Here is a 14,125-nt window from a genome sequence, read left to right as displayed (position 1 = left end):
TGTACCCTAGAACTTATGAAGTATAATAATAAAAAACAGAAAAGAAAAGGAAAAAAAAATCCTCCCCCCCCAAAAAAAAAAAATTCAGAAGCTTCAATGTTTGCATATACACGAGCTAGATTTGGTATGATCATGCAAATCAAAAGCATTTTATCTTTTTCATGTATTCAGCAGAATATCTTTAGTACTTCAGTTTTTAGTGCAAAAGTTGGTTTGTTTATTTAGAAAATGTTCAATTGTGTTGTTGCAAGTCACTCTTCCAGGTTGCAGGCAGCCCTTCATAAATAGAAAGATTCTGTTCCTTTCAACAAGGAACTTCTTATTTCCTCTGTAACTTTCTCCAATCCCCTTTTCCCCCAGAATGATTTACTAAAAATTTGGCAATGAAAACCAGTACCAATGGGAGTTTACTTAAATACATCATTTTTCACAGAAGCTATTTTTACTTCTGTTGAAATATAATAAGATCAGTCAGTTCTAATCATTTGTGAATTTTCACCAAATGTTTTCGCTATATGTAGTTGACAATACTGAATCAAAATTAGTATTATTTTACTTTTAGGTAGAAACATTTGTTGAAATCTGAATTCATTTTTTTCATGTTATATGTACTTTTTTGTCTAAGTTTTATTCTAAGATTGATGATTAAAATTAATATTTTAATTAAGATATCACATGTACATAATGTGATAATAAAATTAAAGAACTTTAAGCAGAATGCAATAGCAGATGGAGGAGAAAGGGCTTTATTCTTATACATAAAATTAAATTTTGAAAATAGTTATAATTTTAAGCTATTTTATCTTTGTAAAATATAATTTTATCTATTTCTATGGTATTACATAGAGCACTTCATACAACATTGTAATATATTTAGCATGAGAACATAATTATTAGCATGGGAACAAGTGTGAGTTTTATTATAGATTTTAATTCACTGCAAATTATCTCTTTAATGCCCAGTGACCCAGTTACTCATTTGTTTTAAATGAGCATTTCCCCTAGGTATCATTCAGAATTAGCAAGACCCATGAAATGTAAAATATAATTTATATTTCATAAAGACTCTTTGATTACCACTTCACCATCAGTTAACACCAACTGGATCTTGCAGTTCTTGAAATACTGATGATGATGATGGGGGCAACTTTTGTGGTTTAGAGTGAGTGATGGGATTATTTAGCATCAATAATATCACTCCTTTTGTTCTTACAACAAAAACTAAACATTTTTATAAAGAGTTATTTATAGATACAATGTTAGTTTTCAAACTAATATATGTACAAAAACACATTTGTATAGAATAAGATTTGCACGTATGTCAGGCCAGGTGCCTCACGCCTGTAATCCCAGCACTTTGGGAGGCTGAGCAAATCACTTCAGGGTGAGGAGTTTGAGACCAGCCTGGCCAACATGGTGAAACCCATCTCTACTAAAAATATAAAAATGAGCCGAGCATGGTAGCACACACCTGTAATCCCAACTACTCAAGAGGCTGAGGCAAGAGAATCGCTTGAATGAGGGACGTGGCAGTGAGCCAAGATCGCACCACTGCACTCTAGCCTGGGCAACAGACAGAAACTGTCTCAAAAAAAAAAAAAAAAAAGATAAAAAAAAAGATAAAAATAAGGTAACATGTATATAAGAACATTTAAATACTGATATATTCCTTCTCCCAGTTAAACAGGACATTACATTCTGCCCTTTGAGATGAGTATAACAGAAGACGGTCCTTGCAATATGGAGAAAGATTTGTCACTGCACGTTAAAATGTCAACACTGAGTTTTCTTGTAATGATATCCCAGTACATGGTTAGAAAAATTATCACAAAACAAGTTTGGATCATTCCATGTGTTAAAAAATACCACTTTCTGCTCACGCCTGTAGTCCCAGAACTTTGGGAGGCTGAGGCCGGTGGATCACCTGAGGTCAGGAGTTCTTTGTATATGAAGAGTCACTTGTCTTCTGGCTTAGAATACTCTTTTTGTCTTTCAAAAGTTTGTTAGAAGATGTCTTGATGTGAGAATATTTTAGTTTATCATACTTGGAGCTACTGAGCTCCTTGGATCTTTATATTCATAATTTTCAATAAATTTGAAAATTTGGGGTCATTATTTATTTAAATATTCTTTCGGTCACTTCTATCACTCTTCATCTGGGACTCTCACAATGCACATATTGCTCTGCTTTATGGTTTCCCACAAGTCAATCAAATTTTGTTCACTTATCCTCCATCTTTTTTCTTTCTATTCCTCAGACTCAAGAATTTTCATCGTCCTCTCTTCTAGTTTGCTGATTCTTTATTCTGCCTACTCAAGCCTGCTTTTAAAACCTTCTAATTTTTTTATTCCAGTTACTGTACTTTTTAGCTTCAAAATATTTTTGTATTTTTAGGATTCTATCATTTTATTTTTTCATTTTGTTTATACATGTTTTCTTGATTTTTCCCATGTCTTCCTTTAGTTCTCTAAGCATCTTTAAGACCATCGTTTTAAAATCTTTGTCTAGTGAATCTGCTCTCAAAACATTTTCAAGAACAGTTTCTGTTCATTTTATTTGTGCTTTTGAACAGGCCATATATTTCTGTGTCTTTGTATCCCTTGAGATTTTTCTTGAACATTGAACGTTTGAATGTAACAATATGAAACTCTGGAAATTGATTCCCCTGATTCCTCACGGTTTACTGATTCTGTTTTTATTATTATTATTTATTCTTGTATCTTTTTAGTGGATTAGTCAGAGGTGTAACCTTAAAATGTTTTCTGAAGTCACTTCTCAACCTGTGACTTCTCTAGCCTTTACTACCTGGCTTCTAAAAGTCAAAAAAAAAAAAAAAAAAAAGGGCGGTGGGGGAGAGAAAAAGAAGAGCCATGGGGCACTGGCCCTTTTAATTTCATAAAGCTCATTTCAGCCAGTAGGGAGGAGCTTTCAACAATGGGGGGCTAATGTTTCTACCAAAAAATAAAATAATACCAATTTTGATCCAGCTCTGTCAACTACATAGGTTTGAGTGAAAATATTTCGAATATAGTGAAAACATTTGGTGAAAATTCACAAATGTATAGAACTGACTTATCTTTTTATATTTCAATAGCAGTAAAAATACCTTCGATGAAAAATAGTATCTTTAGGGTAATCTCCCATTGGTACTGGTTTTCATTGCCAAATTTTGAATGAATCATTCCTGGGAGGAGGGCATTGGGCAAAGTTACAGAAGAAATTAAAAATCCCTTGTTGAAAGGAATAGAATCTTTCTATTAATGACGGGTTGCCTGCAACCTGAAGAGTGACTTGCAACAATACAATTGAACATTCTCTAAATAAACCAATTTTTCCACTCCAAACTGAAGTACTAAAGATACTTTCTCCTAAACACATGAAAAATAAAATCCTTTTGATTTGCGTGATCATACCAAATCTACCTCCTGCATATGCAAACATCCAAACTTCTGAACCATTTTTAAAAATCATGTAGATGATTAAGATGCAGTTTTGGTCTATGTAATTCTAAGTCTCCAGAAACATACATACACATACACATAAACACACACATAAGCTCTTATGTTCACAGAGAAACTGATGCTAGAAATTAATTTTTAAACCTATTTCATTAATATCAGTATATTTTACAGTAAGTCATCAAAATTATTCCTCAATGTTTACCCATGGCTTTATAGAGAGCTCTATAAGTTAATTTCAAAAATAAAAAAGATAAATTATACTAGGTAGCCCTTCATAAAAATTAAAATGTGTCCATTAAAATGTTTTTTAAGACTTTTCTAAATTACATATTGCAGACTTTCCAAAGAACTTTCAAAATATATTCAGAAATTAAAATACTTACATTTACTGTTAGATTTTGACAATTACTTGTCCTTGATATATAAAAAACCTTTTATTATACCCAAATGATTTTAGCCACCAAAGACACACTGGATTTTTTTTAAGTCACAGACAGCTTTAACCTTGCAAGTACATTATTCCAAAATGTGTGAGTTAAATGCGAAAAGGCCAAATCTGCTGTAATGAAAGCCATTCTTTGGATGTCTTTACAGCTGAAGCAGCCAAAAGTCTATACTGAATGACAGAAGAATGAAGGATTCAGATACATATTTTTCCTCTCTCTTATCTAGCATAAAACTGGGATTTATTCAATGAGTTATTCTGTTGTTTCACAAAATTGCATATTTCAAACCAGACAAGTAGATTCTGATACAGCTCTAAACATTGTAACACAAACTGAAAATTTTAATATTTAACATGATAGTATTAAAAAGCAAAAGAATTATATTTCAATGAGCCTAATGAAGATGTATAGTTTTTTTGCTTTTTTATTTCATGTATCTTTCAATGTCTAAATATTATCACCTTCTGTAAGTGGTATGATTTCCATTTCATGATAAAAGAACTGCAGGATTTCTGCCAGAATACAATTAAAGCATTTCTGCCAGAATACAATAAGAAACTGTAAACATAATTTTTTATATAATGGTAGCAAACATTATTAAATATAAAAAGGGTTTTAACAAATGTCCCTTCTCTTGTCAGTTAAACAACTGACATATCCATGCATGATTCTTTTTAATTCCAGTGATTGTTATTGAAAGACAAAAAAATGCACATTATTCAAAAATACTACTGATTAAATTTTCATTGTCAGTTTACAATAAAGCTAATATTTTAACTTGTTTTATGTCTTTCCTGATTGGATTTTATTTATAAGACAAATTTGTACTAATAAGTTATTGGAGATGAAACCAAATTTCTATCCAAATCTTTCATAATCTTATAATGAGGGTCTTACAGCTAGAGAATAATCAAATTAAGGAATTACATGACAAGTTCCCTAGAGGTGATATATGCATAAGCAGCATTATATTAGTTTAAATTTTACAGTGTTGAATGTATGTTATTCAACATATTTTGTTGAATTATGTCACGGGTATTTTTTTAAAATTCAGACAGAGTCTCTCTGTGTCGCCCAGGCTGGAGTGCGGTGGTGTCATCATAGCTCACCGTCACCTCACACTCCTGAACTCAAGATACCCTCCCACTTCAGCCTCCTGAGTAGCTGGGACTACAGGTGTGCACCACCATACCCAGCTGTGTGTGTGCATGTGTTTTGTTTTGTTTTGTTTTTGGTAGAGACAGCATCTCATCATGTTACCCTGGCTAATCTTTGCTCCTGGCCATAAGCAAGTTTTCTACTCTGGCCTTCCAAAGTGTTGGATAATATTATAGGTGTGAGCCTCTGTGCTGGCCTAAGGGTTAATTTCATGTGTCAACTTGACTGGGTTAAGGAATGCCCAGGTAGCTGGGGAAACACCCTTTCTGGGAGTGTCTGTGAGGATGTTTCTGTATTAGCATTTGAACCTGTAGTAAACAACCAGGAGCAAAAAAGGTCCACTCTCACCACTGTTGGTGGACATCATCCAATTCATTAGGGACTGCCCCAATAGAACAAAAAGCAGAGGACGGGTTCTCCAGCTCACAGACAGAACACTGGACTTGTGGGCCTCCACAGTAATAAATGTGAGCTGATTCCCATCACGCATCTCTCCTTATATATTTTTGTGTGTCCTATTGATTCTATTTCTCTGGAGAGCCCTAATTATATATATATGTGTGCGTGTGTGTGTGTGTGTATACAGTTTATTAAAATAATAAAGTTTAAAATAACTACTTATTAATTTAAGTGAGCTAATAATTTTTAAAAGCCCACAACGATGCCGATTTTCTCTAACCCTTGAGAGAACATCCACTTATCTATGGCCAGTGGTCAATCAGAGTTTAATAAGATAGTATGTCTCATTTATTTAGCATTTTCTATGTTTCAAACCCTGCCCAAGTCCCATTATGCATGCTAATACCCTGATTCTTACAACTTGGTGAGAGAGTTATTAATATTCATACTTCCAGATGAGAGGATGAAGTTAGACAAGTTCAGTTAGCTGCTGGAGTCTTGTACAGTTAAATGATGAAATAACTAAAATCCAGTACCGTGACTTCTACATACATACTTTTTGCTTTGTGCTTCATTATCTTGGAAAATCAGTTCCCACACTTCTCTACGCACTTATAGAAAGAGGTAGACGTTCATAGGCTCTAAACTGAAGTACTACATTCCCAGTATTGTACTTTCCAAAAGGTACACAAGCAGGCAGTAACCATTCTTACTATCCACACTGTATAGCCATTTTGTCCCTGTTGGGAAATGTCCGAGGAAATCCTACTGATTGCAAATATTTTTAATCTAAGTTATGACTTAGGTAAACTTTACTTATTCTACTTCCCTTAATATTTCCTTCTTTTCAAATTTGCCCTTTTTAAATTTTTCATTTTTGGTGAACAATTTACAATAATAAATTAGGAATATCAATATTTAACTCTATAAAATGTCTGTTTATAAAATTATTCATATGAATTTTCACTGGCCTTTTATATTAATAAGGAGAAGGCTACTGGAAAGAAACAAAGCAAAACAAAATGCACACAAAAAAAATCCTTTAAAACTTTGGGATACTGAAGCATTCTGGTTTTAAGCATTTGATCTTATGAACTTGTTAATGAATGTTAATATTCTTCACTGAAATTTGCTACCTATATTTTTATGCTTCTTAGCAAGTTGAGTTTACCGACCAATGATGTATATTACCCTATTATTATTCTAAATTGAGTAATAGGTAGTAGAAAGGCCACAATTATCTTATTTTCTTAGATACTTCCTCAAAGTAGTTTTGTATTATTTTATTCTCCTTCAGTATTTTATTATTTAATATATATGTCTAAAACAATATGTACAACAGGCCAATAAAAGGGTCTGTTTAGCTAAGTTTACTCTAGTTGAATTACCATGAAAATCTTAGGTCTAAAGTTCTAAACATTATAAACAATAATTTTTTTGAAGAGCTCTGATTTTCCCAAAAACGCAATACTCCAGACTATCTTAAGTTTACACATATAAAAGAGAAAGAAATACATATGAAAATATCATAACTCTTCTTTAGCTATTAGAATTTTTCAACTGAGGTTTTAAATCATCACCAATTTGGTATCACTCCTTTGCAGTCTTTAGCTCTCAATATATAGTTGACACTTTCAATTTCTGGGGATTTCTGACTTTAAGGTACTCATTAAAGGATGTTTAAGAAATGAAGCAGGGGATGAAATGACTTTTATTTTAAAAGTAAGTGCAAAAAAATTATGAAGATGGAGCCTGAAGAATATGAAAGGCAGACAGTACCAAATGCTGGTGATGCTGGTAGGAATGCAAATGTTACACCACTTTGGAAGACAGTTCGTCAGCTTTTCACAGAACTAAGCAAAACTCTTATCTCATAATCTAGCAATCATGCTCCTTGGTATTTACCCAAAGAAGGTGACAGCACGTCCACCCAAAAACCTGCACAAGAATGTTTATAGCAACTTAATTAAAAATTGCCAAACTTGGGAGTAACCAAGGTATCCTTAATTAGGTAAATGGATAAACTGTAATATATCCAAATAATGAAATAGTATTCAGCATTAACAAGTAATGACCTATCAAGTCATAAATCAGTTTCAACTGAAATTCATGACCCCAAAGCTCATGTCTTTATATTTCCCAGAAAAAAATAGTATTCCCTGCTCCATTCACTCTCATCCTTTCCCAGAGTCACAGTTCATGTTTATTTTTTCTGCTTACATTTTTACTTTGTTGATGACTTTATTTTCTATTTCACTTGTAAAAAAATAATAATTTGACAAGAACTTCAAAATCTCCAGTCGCTACAGCTGCTCACCTTCATATATCCATACCTACATTCTGTTACATCTCATTTCCATATGGGCGAACTGTATTTGCTTCTAAATAATGTCCACTCCTCTTACTGTGACTAAGGCTTGCCCACTTGTTTTATTAGTCAGGATTCTCTAGAAGAACAGGACTAATAGGATAAATAAATATATAAATATATATTTTATATATATTGTATTATATACATATATATTGTGTGTGTGTGTGTATCTATATATATGAGTTTTAAAGAGTATTGACTCACACAATCACAAAATGAAGTTCCAAGATAGGTCATCTGCAAGAGCCAGTCCAAGTCCCAAAACCTCAAAAGTAGGGAAGCCAACAGGGCAGCCTTCAGTCTGTGGCCCAAGACCCAAGAGCCCCTGGCAAACCACTGAGGAAGGTTCAAGAGTCCAAACGCTGAAGAACTTGGAGTTTGATGTTGGAGGGCAGGAAGCATCCAGCATGGGAGATGGATGGAGGCCAGAAGACTTAGCCAGTCTAGCCCTTCCATGTTCCTCTGCCTGCTTTTATCCTAGCTGTGCTGGCAGCTGATTAGAGGGTGCCCACGCAGACTGACGGTGGGTCTGCATCTCCCAGTTCACTGACTCAACTGTTAACCTCCCTTCGTGACACCCTCACAGCCACATCCAGGAATGATACTTTGCATCCTTCAACCTAATCAAGGTGACACTCAGTATTAACCATCACACCTGTTATCTACTCATGCCTATCATTCCAACAATACTCTTGTTCTGCATCTGAAATTGTGTAATTCCTCTACCAAGTTCTTCACATAAAAAAACAAAAAATAAAGTTGTGTCATTTAATGTGAAAAAAAAAAAACAACTTTCTTCATCCCAGTTGGCCTCCATCTAGAACCCGATTTCCCCTTTTTTAGCAGTTTATGTCTAATCTTTGTGTTCAATTACTCTACTCCCATTCGCTCTTGAACCTATTTCATTCAGGCGTATTTTCTTCTACTTCTACACTGGAACAGTTATCAAGGTGATGAATACAAGTAACTACTTATACAGTGGTCATATATTTATATATAAACAAAGAATACAGTTCTAAGTGTAAGGTATCCTACTATATTATACTTAGCAACAGTGTCTTCAATCTACTCCTTTGACATCATGATCACTGTTCCTTGAAATATTTTTTTCTTCAGACACCATATTCTCTTAGTTTTTCTACAGCCTCCCTAGATAATTCTTGTCCTCCTTATCGTCCTTACCTCCTCCCAAAATTTGAAGTTTCCCAGATTTCTCTACTATTTGAACTACCCTTTGCTACACACCAACATTTCTTAAATCCAGTTTCATGATTTAGGTATGCTTATAACTGCCACACAATTCTTCATATTCAATTTGGATACTCAATGTTTGTGTTGAATCATTCTCATCATCCTGACTTAAATAACAGGGCTTGGGGCTTGAAATTTTTACCTTTAAAGAAAGTTACACTTATTTCATATAATACACAGAAATAAATGTCCTGAATATTAAAAACATTATAAAGAACATATTATTTATGACATAATTATATTCCTCTACATTTATATCAAAACTGTTAAAGTTTCAAAGTTCACGTATGTCTTTAATATTTACAATGAATTCCGATGACACAAGTTTAGCTCTCACCTTCTTGTTCTTTTAGAATTGTTCTTTGATATTTATCAGGATATACGATTATCCAACTAAAAACTAGGTTTCCTATCAGTCCTTCTGTCATCTTAGTTTAGGATTTTTCCCAGAATTTTTCACGTTTAACTACCTTATTAATGGCTGCATTAAGGTAGGCCCTGAAGGTTTCTGTGCTTCCAGATTCTCCCCTGATTTCCTCTCACAGTACATGAGATATCTGTGTGGGCACAGCAAGAAGGGTTCTCACTGTGACAGAAGCTTGTATCTGAATGATGTCCAGTAATATAACCAGTCTCTCTATTCTTAAAGCTCTCTGGATGCACACAACGCAGCCAACAGTTTCCTTTTCTATGGCAGTAGGCATATGAATATAAGCTATTTTTAAAACTATTTTATAATTTTCTTTAGAACAATTTTTTAGATCTACCGATACAGTAAGAATAAATTGCTGATAATAAATATTTCAAAAAGTATATAAGTATGTTTAGCACTCCCCTTCTCCCCTCAAAGTTGCTCGGGTTTGGACAATAAATTCTATAGCCACACTACTATTTAGTCACCATTTTAAAGATCAAACTTGCCTACACTTCCTCGCCCCTTTGAAGTTGCCTGGAAAATAACACCGTTGCAGTTCCCATGGAACCAGGAATAGATGTTGAGCATGCATGGGAGTAAGAGCCACTAAAGATGGGTTTCTAGGAGAAGACATGGAGCAGAGACTCCCACCGGCCCTGGATCCCTCAACTGCACACTGTTACTCAAGAGAGAAATAAAGTGCTTCCTCTTAAGACATTGTATTTTGATGTCTTGTTGCTATAGGAATTTAGTCTGTTTCCAAAGTAGTATATTCCCTAAATAACAAACATTGAACCTTATTTGTATGGCTCCACATTTAGGGAGCAATAAGAAAATCTTACTGAAACCTGGCCAGCCATGACTAAGAACCATTTTTCCTTCTCAAACTAGGGCCAGAATGCAAAGGATTCTGGATAAAAGAGCTCTTGGCTGCTATCAGAACCAAAAAAGAGTAACTAAGAGCAACTTCCGGTGAAGGGCACACTGAGAAAGGAAATCACACATCAATGCAAATCCTCCTGCAGACTCCCTCACGCTGCTGGGCAGAGTCTGGAGACCTGAACAGGATAGTGGCTGCCGAAAGCCATCTGCTCTCATCTCTGAGGGTGTGGCCAGGCAGGACCTGCAATAGAAGGGGCAGCCCAGAGATGCCACAGTGCCTCCACAGAGGACCGGGAGCGAGCCACAAGCCTGCCTCACAGTCCAGCTGCCACAGCCCTGAGGGATCCTAAGTGGACCCAGAGCCCACTCACACCCTCTCCTCAGCTGGTGACAGAGCCAGGGCCCCGCCTTCCCAATCGAGGCAAGAATGGAGGGTGGAACAGCTGTGATCGATACTTGCACCAAGGCCATGCACACTCACCACTCTCAATCCACAACCCAGTGTTTTCTAAAACAAGGGACAGTCCAATCAGGAGAGGCCCAGCCTGCTCAATCTGGTCTTGCATTATATAGATGGGGAAACTGAGGCCCAGGAGGTTGAGTGCCAAGGGGACCTACTTAGGCCACAGGAAGGCAGCACTCACAACCAGTCAGCCCTGAGCTAGGTCTGGCCGCCCCCACAGTCAAGAGCCCCAGGCTTGGACGCCCACCCTGGAGTGACCAGTACCTTTGAACGCCTCCAGCAGGTGCTTTTCCATATACCAGCAGGCAGTTTTGAAGTTGGAAAACTGAGTCAGGCTGCCCAGTTTCAACATTCTTTACACTTCATATGCTCTGGAAGCCACCAAATAGCCGTTTTCAGTGCACTGACCATCAAGCAGGTGATGCTGGGGGTGGATCCAGGTCCCAGGCACGCCAGCTCAGGCTTCCCCACAGGGCCCTGCATAGCTGAGGTGGACAAGGCGACAATTGCCCCTGGGTGGCTGCAGGCCTTGGGGCCCATGAGAGTTCTGTCAGTGCCTGAGAAGAGAAAGGAGCAGCCTTTTAAGCAACCCCAACCCCACCAAAGGCAACTATGACCGTCCAGCAGCCAGATGACTCGAAGAGCCGGCCTGTATGACCCCAGAGCCCACCTCCTCCTCCTCTCCACACCACGAAGAGGCCCATCAAGGCTGACGGTCATGTCCAGGTCACCCACAGGCAGGGTGAGCCAGTGCTCAGCCCGAGGTGTCTGGCACCGACCCAGCTAGAGGGAGGACCCTACCCCACGGAGCCTGAGGGCAGACAGCACACGAGGCACTACCTCCTCTGCATCTCCACGATCAGGCTGTGGAGAAAATGTCCTGTGAGGGCCAGGCAGTCCTCAGGGGTGAGTGTGACATAGATCCAGCCTGGGAGAGAGACAGGAGTGGCTGGCACCTCACCTGGCTCCCATGAAGGGGCTTCTCATGGCTCCAGATCAGGGAGCAGCAGAGACCAGCACAGGCCTTTCCAGGCCCAGCTCAGGCTCCAGCTCCTGCCCGCCTGTGCCTTGGTGCCCTGTCCACCTCTGCAGCTTCACCAGCAGCCTGGGGCCTCCCTGGCAGAAACTCTGTGGCCCTAGCCCCACCCCGGGCTCCATGGAAGGGAGTCAGTGAGAGACTGTGTCTGAGGCAGCACAGACTAGTCAGTCCAGCCCTGCACCACCCAGACAGGGAAACCGAGGCCCAGAGCTGAGGGGACTCGCTCAGGCCACATGAGGGCAGTACTCAGACAGAGAGAGGAAGCTCCAGCCTATGTCCAGCTCCCCCCGCCTCCCAACCACACTCAGGGCCAGGAGAGAAGGCCGGGGCAACTACATCACCACCAGAGTTGGGACTGGATCCCAGGTTATCCTTGGAGACAGCTTGGGCCAGACCCTGGGAAATCCACAGCTCTTTCCTAAATAGCTGTGACTGTGAGGAAACTGATGGAAGGAGGAGGGACTCATAGATTACAGAAGATTCTGAAGCTTATAAATCATTAAAGGGTGAGGGTCTCAGATTGATACTTACTTAAAATGAAAAAAAAAAAAACCCTATAAAACAATGTGAAAATCTGAACACCAATTGGCTATTTGATGATACTAGGGAATTGCTGTTAATTGTTCATTTTTTCGAGATGTGGGAACAGTATTGTAGTTATGTTATTTTAGAAGGAAAGGAAGTCCTTCAGAAATAGTGATATATTTAATGAAACAGAGTATCTGGGATTTGTTCTAACATCATCTAGGGGCACAAAGTGGCTCACAACGGGCTTTCTCCTTCAGCAGAGACTCAAAATGTCCCCCAATATTGACTTAATGAGCAGCTTGCACCCTCTTCCCTCACTGGCTCTGATGTCGTGGCTGCTGTTCCCACACAAGGCTCTCTGAGCTGGGTCTCCAGCCATGGGCTCAGTCACAGTGAGCCCAGCCAGGCTGTGAAGGGGCCTGACTGGCTGTGCAGCTCTAAGGTGTCCTCAGTGGTGATGAGTGCCCATGCTGAGCAGACAGCACAAGCCCCACTGCTGGCCCCTCTGCAGGGACTGGGCTGGGATGGCATTAAGGTCTGGACAAGGGAGCAGGCATGCCAGGGATGCCAAGAGATCCCACGGTGGGGACACGGCCTGAGAGGCCAGTAACCTTGATGAGGGCCTGCAAGCCCTAGGACACAGTCCCCAAAGCTGCCAGCACTCACCTGAGGGAATGAAGAGTGTCTGGCCCCACTTGATGATGCACTTGTAGCATTTGTCGACCTGGTGGGCAAAGAACATCTCGCTGTGGTTGTGAGTGCAGACCTCCAGCACTCCTACAGATACTGGTTGAGGCTGGCCTGATGAGACAGAAGGTTCTCTCCCCCTGCCAAGAGAGCCTGTTGGCAGAGCCGCCCATGCCAGTACAAAGGGTGGGGGTGCAAGTGATAGGTCCTAATGTGAAAAGTACCCTGTTCAGGTCCACGACTCCTGTCTGTACCACTGAGGACACAGGGGCTTCGCAATTCAGAAGTGTGTGTGTTAGGAAGATTCTGGGTATCTGGGCCCCCAGCATAGTCAAGGGCTAAAGCCCATAATCCCACATTACATTGTTTTGAGGCACTACAAATGGCGTGGATGCCTAGGTTGCAAATAAAGCTGCAACTGGCTGTCAAAAGAATTCCAGGTAGCTCCACTCTTGAGAGCCACTTGGATCCCAGGCTGGGTCAAATGATGCCACTGTGTTCCAGGCGGTCTTATGCCTGGCCCCGGGAGGGGTTCTGCACTGGGAACAGAGAGACCCCTGTCCTACGGCAGTGGAGCCAAGGCAGGTTCTGAGGGTGCCCCAGTGACTTCCTCAAGGCCTCCCAGAGGTGGGATCAGCACACCCACCCACCCCCAGCTACAGCCCCAGCCGGTCTGGAGAAGCTCAGTGAGCAGCTAGGGGAGCCCGCAGCTTAAGGTTTCCTTTGTTTCTTTTGCTATTTTTCATTTTTCTTCTGGCTTTTCTGGCTTCCCTCTCTCAGCCTCGACAGTGAGGCTCCTAGCCATCCCCGTCTGCTCAGATGCCCCCATCCTGCCCGCTGGCTCCTGTGCGGGGCCCTGGTTATGACTGGCCCCTCTTCCAGGATGTCTTGACAACACCCCCCTTTCTCCTCTAAGTGCACAGTCACCCAGCGGCCTCATCCGATTGTTATTGAGCCTGAATCCCATTAGAAAAAGGAGACATTCGTGTGCTTATCTGATTCCACATGCACCCCTGCCCCTCCA

At 39.6% G+C, this 14,125-nt stretch overlaps 1 long non-coding RNA gene across 1 annotated transcript in view; it reads right to left on the bottom strand.

The window, feature by feature from the left end:
* Window positions 1-13,138, bottom strand: part of LOC139361377 (uncharacterized) — a 30,032-nt gene extending 16,894 nt beyond the window's left edge. Inside the window, exons 1-2 of the long non-coding RNA XR_011618943.1 lie at window positions 13,081-13,138; window positions 11,112-11,404 (exon numbers count right to left, since the gene is read on the bottom strand). This is a non-coding gene — a long non-coding RNA (uncharacterized lncRNA). The remainder of the gene's footprint in view (window positions 1-11,111; window positions 11,405-13,080) is intronic.
* Window positions 13,139-14,125: the final 987 nt, after the last annotated feature.

This window comes from Macaca nemestrina, unplaced genomic scaffold, assembly GCF_043159975.1.
Source record: "Macaca nemestrina isolate mMacNem1 unplaced genomic scaffold, mMacNem.hap1 Scaffold_45, whole genome shotgun sequence".
Taxonomy (NCBI): Eukaryota; Metazoa; Chordata; class Mammalia; order Primates; family Cercopithecidae; genus Macaca; species Macaca nemestrina.
The sequence above is the reverse complement of the archived record's forward strand: the minus strand, read 5'-3'. Positions and strand labels throughout refer to the sequence as shown.